Here is a 15,442-nt window from a genome sequence, read left to right as displayed (position 1 = left end):
TTTCCTCACCTTCCCTTGTATTATTGCTACATCATTTTCCCTTTTTACTAACCATCCCTTGTATTATTGCTGCAGCATTTTCCCTTTTTCCTCACCTTCCCCTGTATTATTGCTACATCATTTTCCCTTTTTCCTCACCTTCCCTTGTATTATTGCTACATCATTTTCCCTTTTTCCTCACCTTCCCCTGTATTATTGCTACATCATTTTCCCTTTTTCCTCACCTTCCCTTGTATTATTGCTACATCATTTTCCCTTTTTCCTCACCTTCCCTTGTATTATTGCTGCAGCATTTTCCCTTTTTCCTCACCTTCCCTTGTATTATTGCTACATCATTTTCCCTTTTTATTAACCTTGCCTTGTATTATTGCTGCATCATTTTCCCTTTTTACTAACCTTCCCTTGTATTATTGCTCCATCATTTTCCCTTTTTACTAACCTTCCCTTGTATTATTGCTGCAGCATTTTCCCTTTTTCCTCACCTTCCCTTATATTATTGCTCCATCATTTTCCCTTTTTACTAACCTTCCCTTGTATTATTGCTCCATCATTTTCCCTTTTTCCTCACCTTCCCCTGTATTATTGCTACATCATTTTCCCTTTTTACTAACCTTCCCTTGTATTATTGCTACATCATTTTCCCTTTTTATTAACCTTGCCTTGTATTATTGCTGCATCATTTTCCCTTTTTACTAACCTTCCCTTGTATTATTGCTCCATCATTTTCCCTTTTTACTAACCTTCCCTTGTATTATTGCTGCAGCATTTTCCCTTTTTCCTCACCTTCCCTTATATTATTGCTCCATCATTTTCCCTTTTTACTAACCTTCCCTTGTATTATTGCTCCATCATTTTCCCTTTTTCCTCACCTTCCCCTGTATTATTGCTCCATCATTTTCCCTTTTTACTAACCTTCCCTTGTATTATTGCTGCAGCATTTTCCCTTTTTCCTCACCTTCCCTTGTATTATTGCTGCAGCATTTTCCCTTTTTCCTCACCTTCCCTTATATTATTGCTCCATCATTTTCCCTTTTTACCAACCTTGCCTTGTATTATTGTTGCATCATTTTCCCTTTTTACTAACCTTCCATTGTATTATTGCTGCAGCATTTTCCCTTTTTCCTCACCTTCCCTTATATTATTGCTCCATCATTTTCCCTTTTTACCAACCTTCCCTTGTATTATTGCTGCATCATTTTCCCTTTTTACTAACCTTCCCCTGTATTATTGCTACATCATTTTCCCTTTTTATTAACCTTCCCTTGTATTATTGCTCCATCATTTTCCCTTTTTACTAACCTTCCCCTGTATTATTGCTACATCATTTTCCCTTTTTCCTCACCTTCCCTTGTATTATTGCTGCAGCATTTTCCCTTTTTCCTCACCTTCCCTTGTATTATTGCTACATCATTTTCCCTTTTTCCTCACCTTCCCTTGTATTATTGCTGCAGCATTTTCCCTTTTTACTAACCTTCCCCTGTATTATTGCTACATCATTTTCCCTTTTCCCTCACCTTCCTTTGTATTATTGCTACATCATTTTCCCTTTTTCCTCACCTTCCCTTGTATTATTGCTGCAGCATTTTCCCTTTTTCCTCACCTTCCCTTGTATTATTGCTACATCATTTTCCCTTTTTATTAACCTTCCCTTGTATTATTGCTCCATCATTTTCCCTTTTTACTAACCTTCCCTTGTATTATTGCTGCAGCATTTTCCCTTTTTCCTCACCTTCCCTGTATTATTGCTACATCATTTTCCCTTTTTATTAACCTTCCCTTATATTATTGCTCCATCATTTTCCCTTTTTCCTCACCTTCCCTTGTATTATTGCTACATCATTTTCCCTTTTTATTAACCTTCCCTTGTATTATTGCTCCATCATTTTCCCTTTTTACTAACCTTCCCTTGTATTATTGCTCCATCATTTTCCCTTTTTCCTCACCTTCCCTTGTATTATTGCTCCATCATTTTCCCTTTTTCCTCACCTTCCCCTGTATTATTGCTGCAGCATTTTCCCTTTTTCCTCACCTTCCCCTGTATTATTGCTCCATCATTTTCCCTTTTTACCAACCTTGCCTTGTATTATTGTTGCATCATTTTCCCTTTTTACTAACCTTCCCTTGTATTATTGCTCCATCATTTTCCCTTTTTACCAACCTTGCCTTGTATTATTGTTGCATCATTTTCCCTTTTTCCTCACCTTCCCTTGTATTATTGCTCCATCATTTTCCCTTTTTCCTCACCTTCCCCTGTATTATTGCTGCAGCATTTTCCCTTTTTCCTCACCTTCCCTTATATTATTGCTCCATCATTTTCCCTTTTTACCAACCTTGCCTTGTATTATTGCTCCATCATTTTCCCTTTTTACTAACCTTCCCTTGTATTATTGCTCCATCATTTTCCCTTTTTACCAACCTTGCCTTGTATTATTGTTGCATCATTTTCCCTTTTTATTAACCTTCCCTTGTATTATTGCTGCATCATTTTCCCTTTTTACTAACCTTCCCTTGTATTATTGCTCCATCATTTTCCCTTTTTACTAACCTTCCCTTGTATTATTGCTCCATCATTTTCCCTTTTTACCAACCTTGCCTTGTATTATTGTTGCATCATTTTCCCTTTTTATTAACCTTCCCTTGTATTATTGCTGCATCATTTTCCCTTTTTACTAACCTTCCCTTGTATTATTGCTCCATCATTTTCCCTTTTTACTAACCTTCCCTTGTATTATTGCTGCAGCATTTTCCCTTTTTACTAACCTTCCCCTGTATTATTGCTACATCATTTTCCCTTTTTATTAACCTTCCCTTGTATTATTGCTCCATCATTTTCCCTTTTTACTAACCTTCCCTTGTATTATTGCTCCATCATTTTCCCTTTTTACTAACCTTCCCTTGTATTATTGCTGCAGCATTTTCCCTTTTTCCTCACCTTCCCTTGTATTATTGCTGCAGCATTTTCCCTTTTTACTAACCTTCCCTTGTATTATTGCTACATCATTTTCCCTTTTTACTAACCTTCCCTTGTATTATTGCTACATCATTTTCCCTTTTTACTAACCTTCCCTTGTATTATTGCTACATCATTTTCCCTTTTTACTAACCTTCCCTTGTATTATTGCTGCAGCATTTTCCCTTTTTACTAACCTTCCCTTGTATTATTGCTACATCATTTTCCCTTTTTACTAACCTTCCCTTGTATTATTGCTGCATCATTTTCCCTTTTTACTAACCTTCCCTTGTATTATTGCTACATCATTTTCCCTTTTTACTAACCTTCCCTTGTATTATTGCTGCATCATTTTCCCTTTTTACTAACCTTCCCTTGTATTATTGCTACATCATTTTCCCTTTTTACTAACCTTCCCTTGTATTATTGCTACATCATTTTCCCTTTTTATTAACCTTCCCTTGTATTATTGCTCCATCATTTTCCCTTTTTACTAACCTTCCCTTGTATTATTGCTGCAGCATTTTCCCTTTTTCCTCACCTTCCCTGTATTATTGCTACATCATTTTCCCTTTTTATTAACCTTCCCTTGTATTATTGCTCCATCATTTTCCCTTTTTCCTCACCTTCCCTTGTATTATTGCTCCATCATTTTCCCTTTTTCCTCACCTTCCCCTGTATTATTGCTGCAGCATTTTCCCTTTTTCCTCACCTTCCCTTGTATTATTGCTACATCATTTTCCCTTTTTATTAACCTTCCCTTGTATTATTGCTCCATCATTTTCCCTTTTTCCTCACCTTCCCTTGTATTATTGCTCCATCATTTTCCCTTTTTCCTCACCTTCCCCTGTATTATTGCTGCAGCATTTTCCCTTTTTCCTCACCTTCCCCTGTATTATTGCTCCATCATTTTCCCTTTTTACTAACCTTCCCCTGTATTATTGCTGCAGCATTTTCCCTTTTTCCTCACCTTCCCTTATATTATTGCTCCATCATTTTCCCTTTTTACCAACCTTCCCTTGTATTATTGCTACATCATTTTCCCTTTTTACTAACCTTCCCTTGTATTATTGCTGCATCATTTTCCCTTTTTACTAACCTTCCCCTGTATTATTGCTACATCATTTTCCCTTTTTATTAACCTTCCCTTGTATTATTGCTCCATCATTTTCCCTTTTTACTAACCTTCCCCTGTATTATTGCTCCATCATTTTCCCTTTTTACTAACCTTCCCTTGTATTATTGCTCCATCATTTTCCCTTTTTCCTCACCTTCCCTTGTATTATTGCTCCATCATTTTCCCTTTTTCCTCACCTTCCCCTGTATTATTGCTGCAGCATTTTCCCTTTTTCCTCACCTTCCCCTGTATTATTGCTCCATCATTTTCCCTTTTTACTAACCTTCCCCTGTATTATTGCTGCAGCATTTTCCCTTTTTCCTCACCTTCCCTTATATTATTGCTCCATCATTTTCCCTTTTTACCAACCTTGCCTTGTATTATTGTTGCATCATTTTCCCTTTTTACTAACCTTCCCTTGTATTATTGCTCCATCATTTTCCCTTTTTACCAACCTTGCCTTGTATTATTGTTGCATCATTTTCCCTTTTTCCTCACCTTCCCTTGTATTATTGCTCCATCATTTTCCCTTTTTCCTCACCTTCCCCTGTATTATTGCTGCAGCATTTTCCCTTTTTCCTCACCTTCCCTTATATTATTGCTCCATCATTTTCCCTTTTTACCAACCTTGCCTTGTATTATTGCTCCATCATTTTCCCTTTTTACTAACCTTCCCTTGTATTATTGCTCCATCATTTTCCCTTTTTACCAACCTTGCCTTGTATTATTGTTGCATCATTTTCCCTTTTTATTAACCTTCCCTTGTATTATTGCTGCATCATTTTCCCTTTTTACTAACCTTCCCTTGTATTATTGCTCCATCATTTTCCCTTTTTACTAACCTTCCCTTGTATTATTGCTCCATCATTTTCCCTTTTTACCAACCTTGCCTTGTATTATTGTTGCATCATTTTCCCTTTTTATTAACCTTCCCTTGTATTATTGCTGCATCATTTTCCCTTTTTACTAACCTTCCCTTGTATTATTGCTCCATCATTTTCCCTTTTTACTAACCTTCCCTTGTATTATTGCTGCAGCATTTTCCCTTTTTACTAACCTTCCCCTGTATTATTGCTACATCATTTTCCCTTTTTATTAACCTTCCCTTGTATTATTGCTCCATCATTTTCCCTTTTTACTAACCTTCCCTTGTATTATTGCTCCATCATTTTCCCTTTTTACTAACCTTCCCTTGTATTATTGCTGCAGCATTTTCCCTTTTTCCTCACCTTCCCTTGTATTATTGCTGCAGCATTTTCCCTTTTTACTAACCTTCCCTTGTATTATTGCTACATCATTTTCCCTTTTTACTAACCTTCCCTTGTATTATTGCTACATCATTTTCCCTTTTTACTAACCTTCCCTTGTATTATTGCTACATCATTTTCCCTTTTTACTAACCTTCCCTTGTATTATTGCTGCAGCATTTTCCCTTTTTACTAACCTTCCCTTGTATTATTGCTACATCATTTTCCCTTTTTACTAACCTTCCCTTGTATTATTGCTGCATCATTTTCCCTTTTTACTAACCTTCCCTTGTATTATTGCTACATCATTTTCCCTTTTTACTAACCTTCCCCTGTATTATTGCTGCATCATTTTCCCTTTTTACTAACCTTCCCTTGTATTATTGCTACATCATTTTCCATTTTTACTAACCTTCCCCTGTATTATTGCTGCATCATTTTCCCTTTTTACTAACCTTCCCTTGTATTATTGCTACATCATTTTCCCTTTTTACTAACCTTCCCCTGTATTATTGCTACATCATTTTCCCTTTTTACTAACCTTCCCCTGTATTATTGCTGCATCATTTTCCCTTTTTACTAACCTTCCCTTGTATTATTGCTACATCATTTTCCCTTTTTACTAACCTTCCCCTGTATTATTGCTGCATCATTTTCCCTTTTTACTAACCTTCCCCTGTATTATTGCTGCATCATTTTCCCTTTTTACTAACCTTCCCTTGTATTATTGCTACATCATTTTCCCTTTTTACTAACCTTCCCCTGTATTATTGCTGCATCATTTTCCCTTTTTACTAACCTTCCCTTGTATTATTGCTGCATCATTTTCCCTTTTTACTAACCTTCCCTTGTATTATTGCTGCATCATTTTCCCTTTTTACTAACCTTCCCCTGTATTATTGCTGCATCATTTTCCCTTTTTACTAACCTTCCCCTGTATTATTGCTGCATCATTTTCCCTTTTTACTAACCTTCCCCTGTATTATTGCTGCATCATTTTCCCTTTTTACTAACCTTCCCCTGTATTATTGCTACATCATTTTCCCTTTTTACTAACCTTCCCCTGTATTATTGCTGCATCATTTTCCCTTTTTACTAACCTTCCCTTGTATTATTGCTGCATCATTTTCCCTTTTTACTAACCTTCCCTTGTATTATTGCTGCATCATTTTCCCTTTTTACTAACCTTCCCTTGTATTATTGCTACATCATTTTCCCTTTTTACTAACCTTCCCTTGTATTATTGCTACATCATTTTCCCTTTTTATTAACCTTCCCTTGTATTATTGCTCCATCATTTTCCCTTTTTACTAACCTTCCCTTGTATTATTGCTGCAGCATTTTCCCTTTTTCCTCACCTTCCCTGTATTATTGCTACATCATTTTCCCTTTTTATTAACCTTCCCTTGTATTATTGCTCCATCATTTTCCCTTTTTCCTCACCTTCCCTTGTATTATTGCTACATCATTTTCCCTTTTTATTAACCTTCCCTTGTATTATTGCTCCATCATTTTCCCTTTTTCCTCACCTTCCCCTGTATTATTGCTGCAGCATTTTCCCTTTTTCCTCACCTTCCCTTGTATTATTGCTACATCATTTTCCCTTTTTATTAACCTTCCCTTGTATTATTGCTCCATCATTTTCCCTTTTTCCTCACCTTCCCTTGTATTATTGCTCCATCATTTTCCCTTTTTCCTCACCTTCCCCTGTATTATTGCTGCAGCATTTTCCCTTTTTCCTCACCTTCCCCTGTATTATTGCTCCATCATTTTCCCTTTTTACTAACCTTCCCCTGTATTATTGCTGCAGCATTTTCCCTTTTTCCTCACCTTCCCTTATATTATTGCTCCATCATTTTCCCTTTTTACCAACCTTCCCTTGTATTATTGCTACATCATTTTCCCTTTTTACTAACCTTCCCTTGTATTATTGCTGCATCATTTTCCCTTTTTACTAACCTTCCCCTGTATTATTGCTACATCATTTTCCCTTTTTACTAACCTTCCCTTGTATTATTGCTACATCATTTTCCCTTTTTACTAACCTTCCCTTGAATTATTGCTGCATCATTTTCCCTTTTTACTAACCTTCCCTTGTATTATTGCTACATCATTTTCCCTTTTTACTAACCTTCCCCTGTATTATTGCTACATCATTTTCCCTTTTTCCTCACCTTCCCCTGTATTATTGCTGCAGCATTTTCCCTTTTTCCTCACCTTCCCTTATATTATTGCTCCATCATTTTCCCTTTTTACCAACCTTCCCTTGTATTATTGCTACATCATTTTCCCTTTTTACTAACCTTCCCTTGTATTATTGCTGCATCATTTTCCCTTTTTACTAACCTTCCCCTGTATTATTGCTACATCATTTTCCCTTTTTACTAACCTTCCCTTGTATTATTGCTACATCATTTTCCCTTTTTACTAACCTTCCCTTGAATTATTGCTGCATCATTTTCCCTTTTTACTAACCTTCCCTTGTATTATTGCTACATCATTTTCCCTTTTTATTAACCTTCCCTTGTATTATTGCTCCATCATTTTCCCTTTTTACTAACCTTCCCTTGTATTATTGCTGCAGCATTTTCCCTTTTTCCTCACCTTCCCTGTATTATTGCTACATCATTTTCCCTTTTTATTAACCTTCCCTTGTATTATTGCTCCATCATTTTCCCTTTTTCCTCACCTTCCCTTGTATTATTGCTACATCATTTTCCCTTTTTATTAACCTTCCCTTGTATTATTGCTCCATCATTTTCCCTTTTTCCTCACCTTCCCCTGTATTATTGCTGCAGCATTTTCCCTTTTTCCTCACCTTCCCTTGTATTATTGCTACATCATTTTCCCTTTTTATTAACCTTCCCTTGTATTATTGCTCCATCATTTTCCCTTTTTCCTCACCTTCCCTTGTATTATTGCTCCATCATTTTCCCTTTTTCCTCACCTTCCCCTGTATTATTGCTGCAGCATTTTCCCTTTTTCCTCACCTTCCCCTGTATTATTGCTCCATCATTTTCCCTTTTTACTAACCTTCCCCTGTATTATTGCTGCAGCATTTTCCCTTTTTCCTCACCTTCCCTTATATTATTGCTCCAGCATTTTCCCTTTTTCCTCACCTTCCCCTGTATTATTGCTGCAGCATTTTCCCTTTTTACTAACCTTCCCCTGTATTATTGCTCCATCATTTTCCCTTTTTACTAACCTTCCCCTGTATTATTGCTGCAGCATTTTCCCTTTTTCCTCACCTTCCCCTGTATTATTGCTCCATCATTTTCCCTTTTTACTAACCTTGCCTTGTATTATTGTTGCATCATTTTCCCTTTTTACTAACCTTCCCCTGTATTATTGCTGCAGCATTTTCCCTTTTTCCTCACCTTCCCCTGTATTATTGCTCCATCATTTTCCCTTTTTACTAACCTTGCCTTGTATTATTGCTGCAGCATTTTCCCTTTTTACTAACCTTCCCTTGTATTATTGCTACATCATTTTCCCTTTTTATTAACCTTCCCTTGTATTATTGCTCCATCATTTTCCCTTTTTACTAACCTTCCCTTGTATTATTGCTGCAGCATTTTCCCTTTTTCCTCACCTTCCCTGTATTATTGCTACATCATTTTCCCTTTTTATTAACCTTCCCTTGTATTATTGCTCCATCATTTTCCCTTTTTCCTCACCTTCCCTTGTATTATTGCTACATCATTTTCCCTTTTTATTAACCTTCCCTTGTATTATTGCTCCATCATTTTCCCTTTTTCCTCACCTTCCGCTGTATTATTGCTGCAGCATTTTCCCTTTTTCCTCACCTTCCCTTGTATTATTGCTACATCATTTTCCCTTTTTATTAACCTTCCCTTGTATTATTGCTCCATCATTTTCCCTTTTTCCTCACCTTCCCCTGTATTATTGCTCCATCATTTTCCCTTTTTACTAACCTTCCCCTGTATTATTGCTGCAGCATTTTCCCTTTTTCCTCACCTTCCCTTGTATTATTGCTACATCATTTTCCCTTTTTATTAACCTTCCCTTGTATTATTGCTGCAGCATTTTCCCTTTTTACTAACCTTCCCTTGTATTATTGCTACATCATTTTCCCTTTTTACTAACCATCCCTTGTATTATTGCTGCAGCATTTTCCCTTTTTCCTCACCTTCCCTTGTATTATTGCTACATCATTTTCCCTTTTTACTAACCATCCCTTGTATTATTGCTGCAGCATTTTCCCTTTTTCCTCACCTTCCCCTGTATTATTGCTACATCATTTTCCCTTTTTCCTCACCTTCCCTTGTATTATTGCTACATCATTTTCCCTTTTTCCTCACCTTCCCTTGTATTATTGCTACATCATTTTCCCTTTTTATTAACCTTCCCTTGTATTATTGCTGCATCATTTTCCCTTTTTACTAACCTTCCCTTGTATTATTGCTCCATCATTTTCCCTTTTTATTAACCTTCCCCTGTATTATTGCTGCATTATTTTCCCTTTTTACTAACCTTCCCCTGTATTATTGCTGCATCATTTTCCCTTTTTACTAACCTTCCCTTGTATTATTGCTCCATCATTTTCCCTTTTTACTAACCTTCCCTTGTATTATTGCTGCAGCATTTTCCCTTTTTCCTAACCTTCCCTTGTATTATTGCTCCATCATTTTCCCTTTTTCCTAACCTTCCCTTGTATTATTGCTACATCATTTTCCCTTTTTATTAACCTTCCCTTGTATTATTGCTCCATCATTTTCCCTTTTTCCTAACCTTCCCTTGTATTATTGCTACATCATTTTCCCTTTTTATTAACCTTCCCTTATATTATTGCTACATCATTTTCCCTTTTTATTAACCTTCCCTTGTATTATTGCTGCAGCATTTTCCCTTTTTCCTCACCTTCCCTTGTATTATTGCTACATCATTTTCCCTTTTTCCTCACCTTCCCTTGTATTATTGCTACATCATTTTCCCTTTTTATTAACCTTCCCTTATATTATTGCTACATCATTTTCCCTTTTTATTATGATGATGGAGCATTTTTCATATAATGATGGAGCATTTTCCCTTTTTCCTCACCTTCCCTTGTATTATTGCTACATCATTTTCCCTTTTTCCTCACCTTCCCCTGTATTATTGCTACATCATTTTCCCTTTTTCCTCACCTTCCCTTGTATTATTGCTACATCATTTTCCCTTTTTCCTCACCTTCCCTTGTATTATTGCTGCATCATTTTCCCTTTTTACTAACCTTCCCTTGTATTATTGCTGCAGCATTTTCCCTTTTTCCTCACCTTCCCTTGTATTATTGCTGCATCATTTTCCCTTTTTACTAACCTTCCCTTGTATTATTGCTACATCATTTTCCCTTTTTATTAACCTTCCCTTATATTATTGCTCCATCATTTTCCCTTTTTACTAACCTTCCCTTGTATTATTGCTCCATCATTTTCCCTTTTTCCTAACCTTCCCTTATATTATTGCTACATCATTTTCCCTTTTTATTAACCTTCCCTTGTATTATTGCTGCAGCATTTTCCCTTTTTCCTCACCTTCCCTTGTATTATTGCTACATCATTTTCCCTTTTTACTAACCATCCCTTGTATTATTGCTGCAGCATTTTCCCTTTTTCCTCACCTTCCCCTGTATTATTGCTACATCATTTTCCCTTTTCCCTCACCTTCCCTTGTATTATTGCTACATCATTTTCCCTTTTTCCTCACCTTCCCCTGTATTATTGCTACATCATTTTCCCTTTTTCCTCACCTTCCCTTGTATTATTGCTACATCATTTTCCCTTTTTCCTCACCTTCCCTTGTATTATTGCTGCAGCATTTTCCCTTTTTCCTCACCTTCCCTTGTATTATTGCTACATCATTTTCCCTTTTTATTAACCTTGCCTTGTATTATTGCTGCATCATTTTCCCTTTTTACTAACCTTCCCTTGTATTATTGCTCCATCATTTTCCCTTTTTACTAACCTTCCCTTGTATTATTGCTGCAGCATTTTCCCTTTTTCCTCACCTTCCCTTATATTATTGCTCCATCATTTTCCCTTTTTACTAACCTTCCCTTGTATTATTGCTGCAGCATTTTCCCTTTTTCCTCACCTTCCCTTATATTATTGCTCCATCATTTTCCCTTTTTACCAACCTTGCCTTGTATTATTGTTGCATCATTTTCCCTTTTTACCAACCTTGCCGTGTATTATTGTTGCATCATTTTCCCTTTTTACTAACCTTCCCTTGTATTATTGCTGCAGCATTTTCCCTTTTTACCAACCTTGCCGTGTATTATTGTTGCATCATTTTCCCTTTTTACTAACCTTCCCTTGTATTATTGCTGCATCATTTTCCCTTTTTACCAACCTTGCCGTGTATTATTGTTGCATCATTTTCCCTTTTTACCAACCTTGCCGTGTATTATTGTTGCATCATTTTCCCTTTTTACTAACCTTCCCTTGTATTATTGCTGCAGCATTTTCCCTTTTTACCAACCTTGCCGTGTATTATTGTTGCATCATTTTCCCTTTTTACTAACCTTCCCTTGTATTATTGTTGCATCATTTTCCCTTTTTACCAACCTTGCCGTGTATTATTGCTGCAGCATTTTCCCTTTTTCCTCACCTTCCCTTATATTATTGCTCCATCATTTTCCCTTTTTACTAACCTTCCCTTGTATTATTGCTGCAGCATTTTCCCTTTTTCCTCACCTTCCCTTATATTATTGCTCCATCATTTTCCCTTTTTACCAACCTTGCCGTGTATTATTGTTGCATCATTTTCCCTTTTTACTAACCTTCCCTTGTATTATTGCTCCATCATTTTCCCTTTTTACCAACCTTGCCGTGTATTATTGTTGCATCATTTTCCCTTTTTACTAACCTTCCCTTGTATTATTGCTGCAGCATTTTCCCTTTTTCCTCACCTTCCCTTATATTATTGCTCCATCATTTTCCCTTTTTACCAACCTTGCCTTGTATTATTGTTGCATCATTTTCCCTTTTTACTAACCTTCCCTTATATTATTGCTCCATCATTTTCCCTTTTTACTAACCTTCCCTTGTATTATTGCTGCAGCATTTTCCCTTTTTCCTCACCTTCCCTTATATTATTGCTCCATCATTTTCCCTTTTTACCAACCTTGCCTTGTATTATTGCTCCATCATTTTCCCTTTTTACCAACCTTCCCTTGTATTATTGCTGCATCATTTTCCCTTTTTACTAACCTTCCCCTGTATTATTGCTACATCATTTTCCCTTTTTATTAACCTTCCCTTGTATTATTGCTCCATCATTTTCCCTTTTTACTAACCTTCCCCTGTATTATTGCTACATCATTTTCCCTTTTTCCTCACCTTCCCTTGTATTATTGCTACATCATTTTCCCTTTTTCCTCACCTTCCCTTGTATTATTGCTGCAGCATTTTCCCTTTTTACTAACCTTCCCCTGTATTATTGCTACATCATTTTCCCTTTTTCCTCACCTTCCTTTGTATTATTGCTACATCATTTTCCCTTTTTCCTCACCTTCCCTTGTATTATTGCTGCAGCATTTTCCCTTTTTCCTCACCTTCCCTTGTATTATTGCTACATCATTTTCCCTTTTTATTAACCTTCCCTTGTATTATTGCTCCATCATTTTCCCTTTTTACTAACCTTCCCTTGTATTATTGCTGCAGCATTTTCCCTTTTTCCTCACCTTCCCTGTATTATTGCTACATCATTTTCCCTTTTTATTAACCTTCCCTTATATTATTGCTCCATCATTTTCCCTTTTTCCTCACCTTCCCTGTATTATTGCTACATCATTTTCCCTTTTTATTAACCTTCCCTTATATTATTGCTACATCATTTTCCCTTTTTATTAACCTTCCCTTGTATTATTGCTCCATCATTTTCCCTTTTTACTAACCTTCCCTTGTATTATTGCTCCATCATTTTCCCTTTTTCCTCACCTTCCCTTGTATTATTGCTCCATCATTTTCCCTTTTTCCTCACCTTCCCCTGTATTATTGCTGCAGCATTTTCCCTTTTTCCTCACCTTCCCCTGTATTATTGCTCCATCATTTTCCCTTTTTACTAACCTTCCCCTGTATTATTGCTGCAGCATTTTCCCTTTTTCCTCACCTTCCCTTATATTATTGCTCCATCATTTTCCCTTTTTACCAACCTTGCCTTGTATTATTGTTGCATCATTTTCCCTTTTTACTAACCTTCCCTTGTATTATTGCTCCATCATTTTCCCTTTTTACCAACCTTGCCTTGTATTATTGTTGCATCATTTTCCCTTTTTCCTCACCTTCCCTTGTATTATTGCTCCATCATTTTCCCTTTTTCCTCACCTTCCCCTGTATTATTGCTCCATCATTTTCCCTTTTTACTAACCTTCCCTTATATTATTGCTACATCATTTTCCCTTTTTACCAACCTTGCCTTGTATTATTGCTCCATCATTTTCCCTTTTTACTAACCTTCCCTTGTATTATTGCTCCATCATTTTCCCTTTTTACCAACCTTGCCTTGTATTATTGTTGCATCATTTTCCCTTTTTATTAACCTTCCCTTGTATTATTGCTGCATCATTTTCCCTTTTTACTAACCTTCCCTTGTATTATTGCTCCATCATTTTCCCTTTTTACCAACCTTGCCTTGTATTATTGTTGCATCATTTTCCCTTTTTATTAACCTTCCCTTGTATTATTGCTGCATCATTTTCCCTTTTTACTAACCTTCCCTTGTATTATTGCTCCATCATTTTCCCTTTTTACTAACCTTCCCTTGTATTATTGCTGCAGCATTTTCCCTTTTTACTAACCTTCCCCTGTATTATTGCTACATCATTTTCCCTTTTTATTAACCTTCCCTTGTATTATTGCTCCATCATTTTCCCTTTTTACTAACCTTCCCTTGTATTATTGCTCCATCATTTTCCCTTTTTACTAACCTTCCCTTGTATTATTGTTGCATCATTTTCCCTTTTTCCTCACCTTCCCTTATATTATTGCTCCATCATTTTCCCTTTTTACTAACCTTCCCCTGTATTATTGTTGCATCATTTTCCCTTTTTCCTCACCTTCCCTTATATTATTGCTCCATCATTTTCCCTTTTTACTAACCTTCCCCTGTATTATTGTTGCATCATTTTCCCTTTTTACTAACCTTGCCTTGTATTATTGCTGCAGCATTTTCCCTTTTTCCTCACCTTCCCCTGTATTATTGTTGCATCATTTTCCCTTTTTCCTCACCTTCCCCTGTATTATTGTTGCATCATTTTCCCTTTTTCCTCACCTTCCCCTGTATTATTGTTGCATCATTTTCCCTTTTTCCTCACCTTCCCCTGTATTATTGTTGCATCATTTTCCCTTTTTACTAACCTTCCCTTGTATTATTGTTGCATCATTTTCCCTTTTTACCAACCTTGCCTTGTATTATTGTTGCATCATTTTCCCTTTTTACTAACCTTCCCCTGTATTATTGTTGCATCATTTTCCCTTTTTCCTCACCTTCCCTTATATTATTGCTCCATCATTTTCCCTTTTTACCAACCTTGCCGTGTATTATTGCTCCATCATTTTCCCTTTTTACTAACCTTCCCCTGTATTATTGTTGCATCATTTTCCCTTTTTCCTCACCTTCCCTTATATTATTGCTCCATCATTTTCCCTTTTTACTAACCTTCCCTTGTATTATTGCTCCATCATTTTCCCTTTTTACCAACCTTGCCTTGTATTATTGTTGCATCATTTTCCCTTTTTATTAACCTTCCCTTGTATTATTGCTGCATCATTTTCCCTTTTTATTAACCTTCCCTTGTATTATTGCTCCATCATTTTCCCTTTTTCCTCACCTTCCCTTGTATTATTGCTGCAGCATTTTCCCTTTTTCCTCACCTTCCCTTGTATTATTGCTGCATCATTTTCCCTTTTTATTAACCTTCCCTTGTATTATTGCTACATCATTTTCCCTTTTTACTAACCTTCCCTTGTATTATTGCTGCAGCATTTTCCCTTTTTCCTCACCTTCCCTTATATTATTGCTCCATCATTTTCCCTTTTTACCAACCTTGCCTTGTATTATTGTTGCATCATTTTCCCTTTTTACTAACCTTCCCTTGTATTATTGCTGCAGCATTTTCCCTTTTTA

The 15,442-nt window shown here is 36.3% G+C and overlaps 1 protein-coding gene across 1 annotated transcript in view; it reads left to right on the top strand.

Annotated features, from left to right (window-relative positions):
* LOC144894359 (uncharacterized) overlaps positions 1-15,442 on the top strand; it is a 460,407-nt gene that overhangs the window by 153,171 nt on the left and 291,794 nt on the right. The window lies entirely within an intron of this gene.

Source organism: Myxine glutinosa, chromosome 11, assembly GCF_964187855.1.
Source record: "Myxine glutinosa chromosome 11, kmMyxGlut1.1, whole genome shotgun sequence".
Taxonomy (NCBI): domain Eukaryota; kingdom Metazoa; phylum Chordata; class Myxini; order Myxiniformes; family Myxinidae; genus Myxine; species Myxine glutinosa.
The sequence above is the reverse complement of the archived record's forward strand: the minus strand, read 5'-3'. Positions and strand labels throughout refer to the sequence as shown.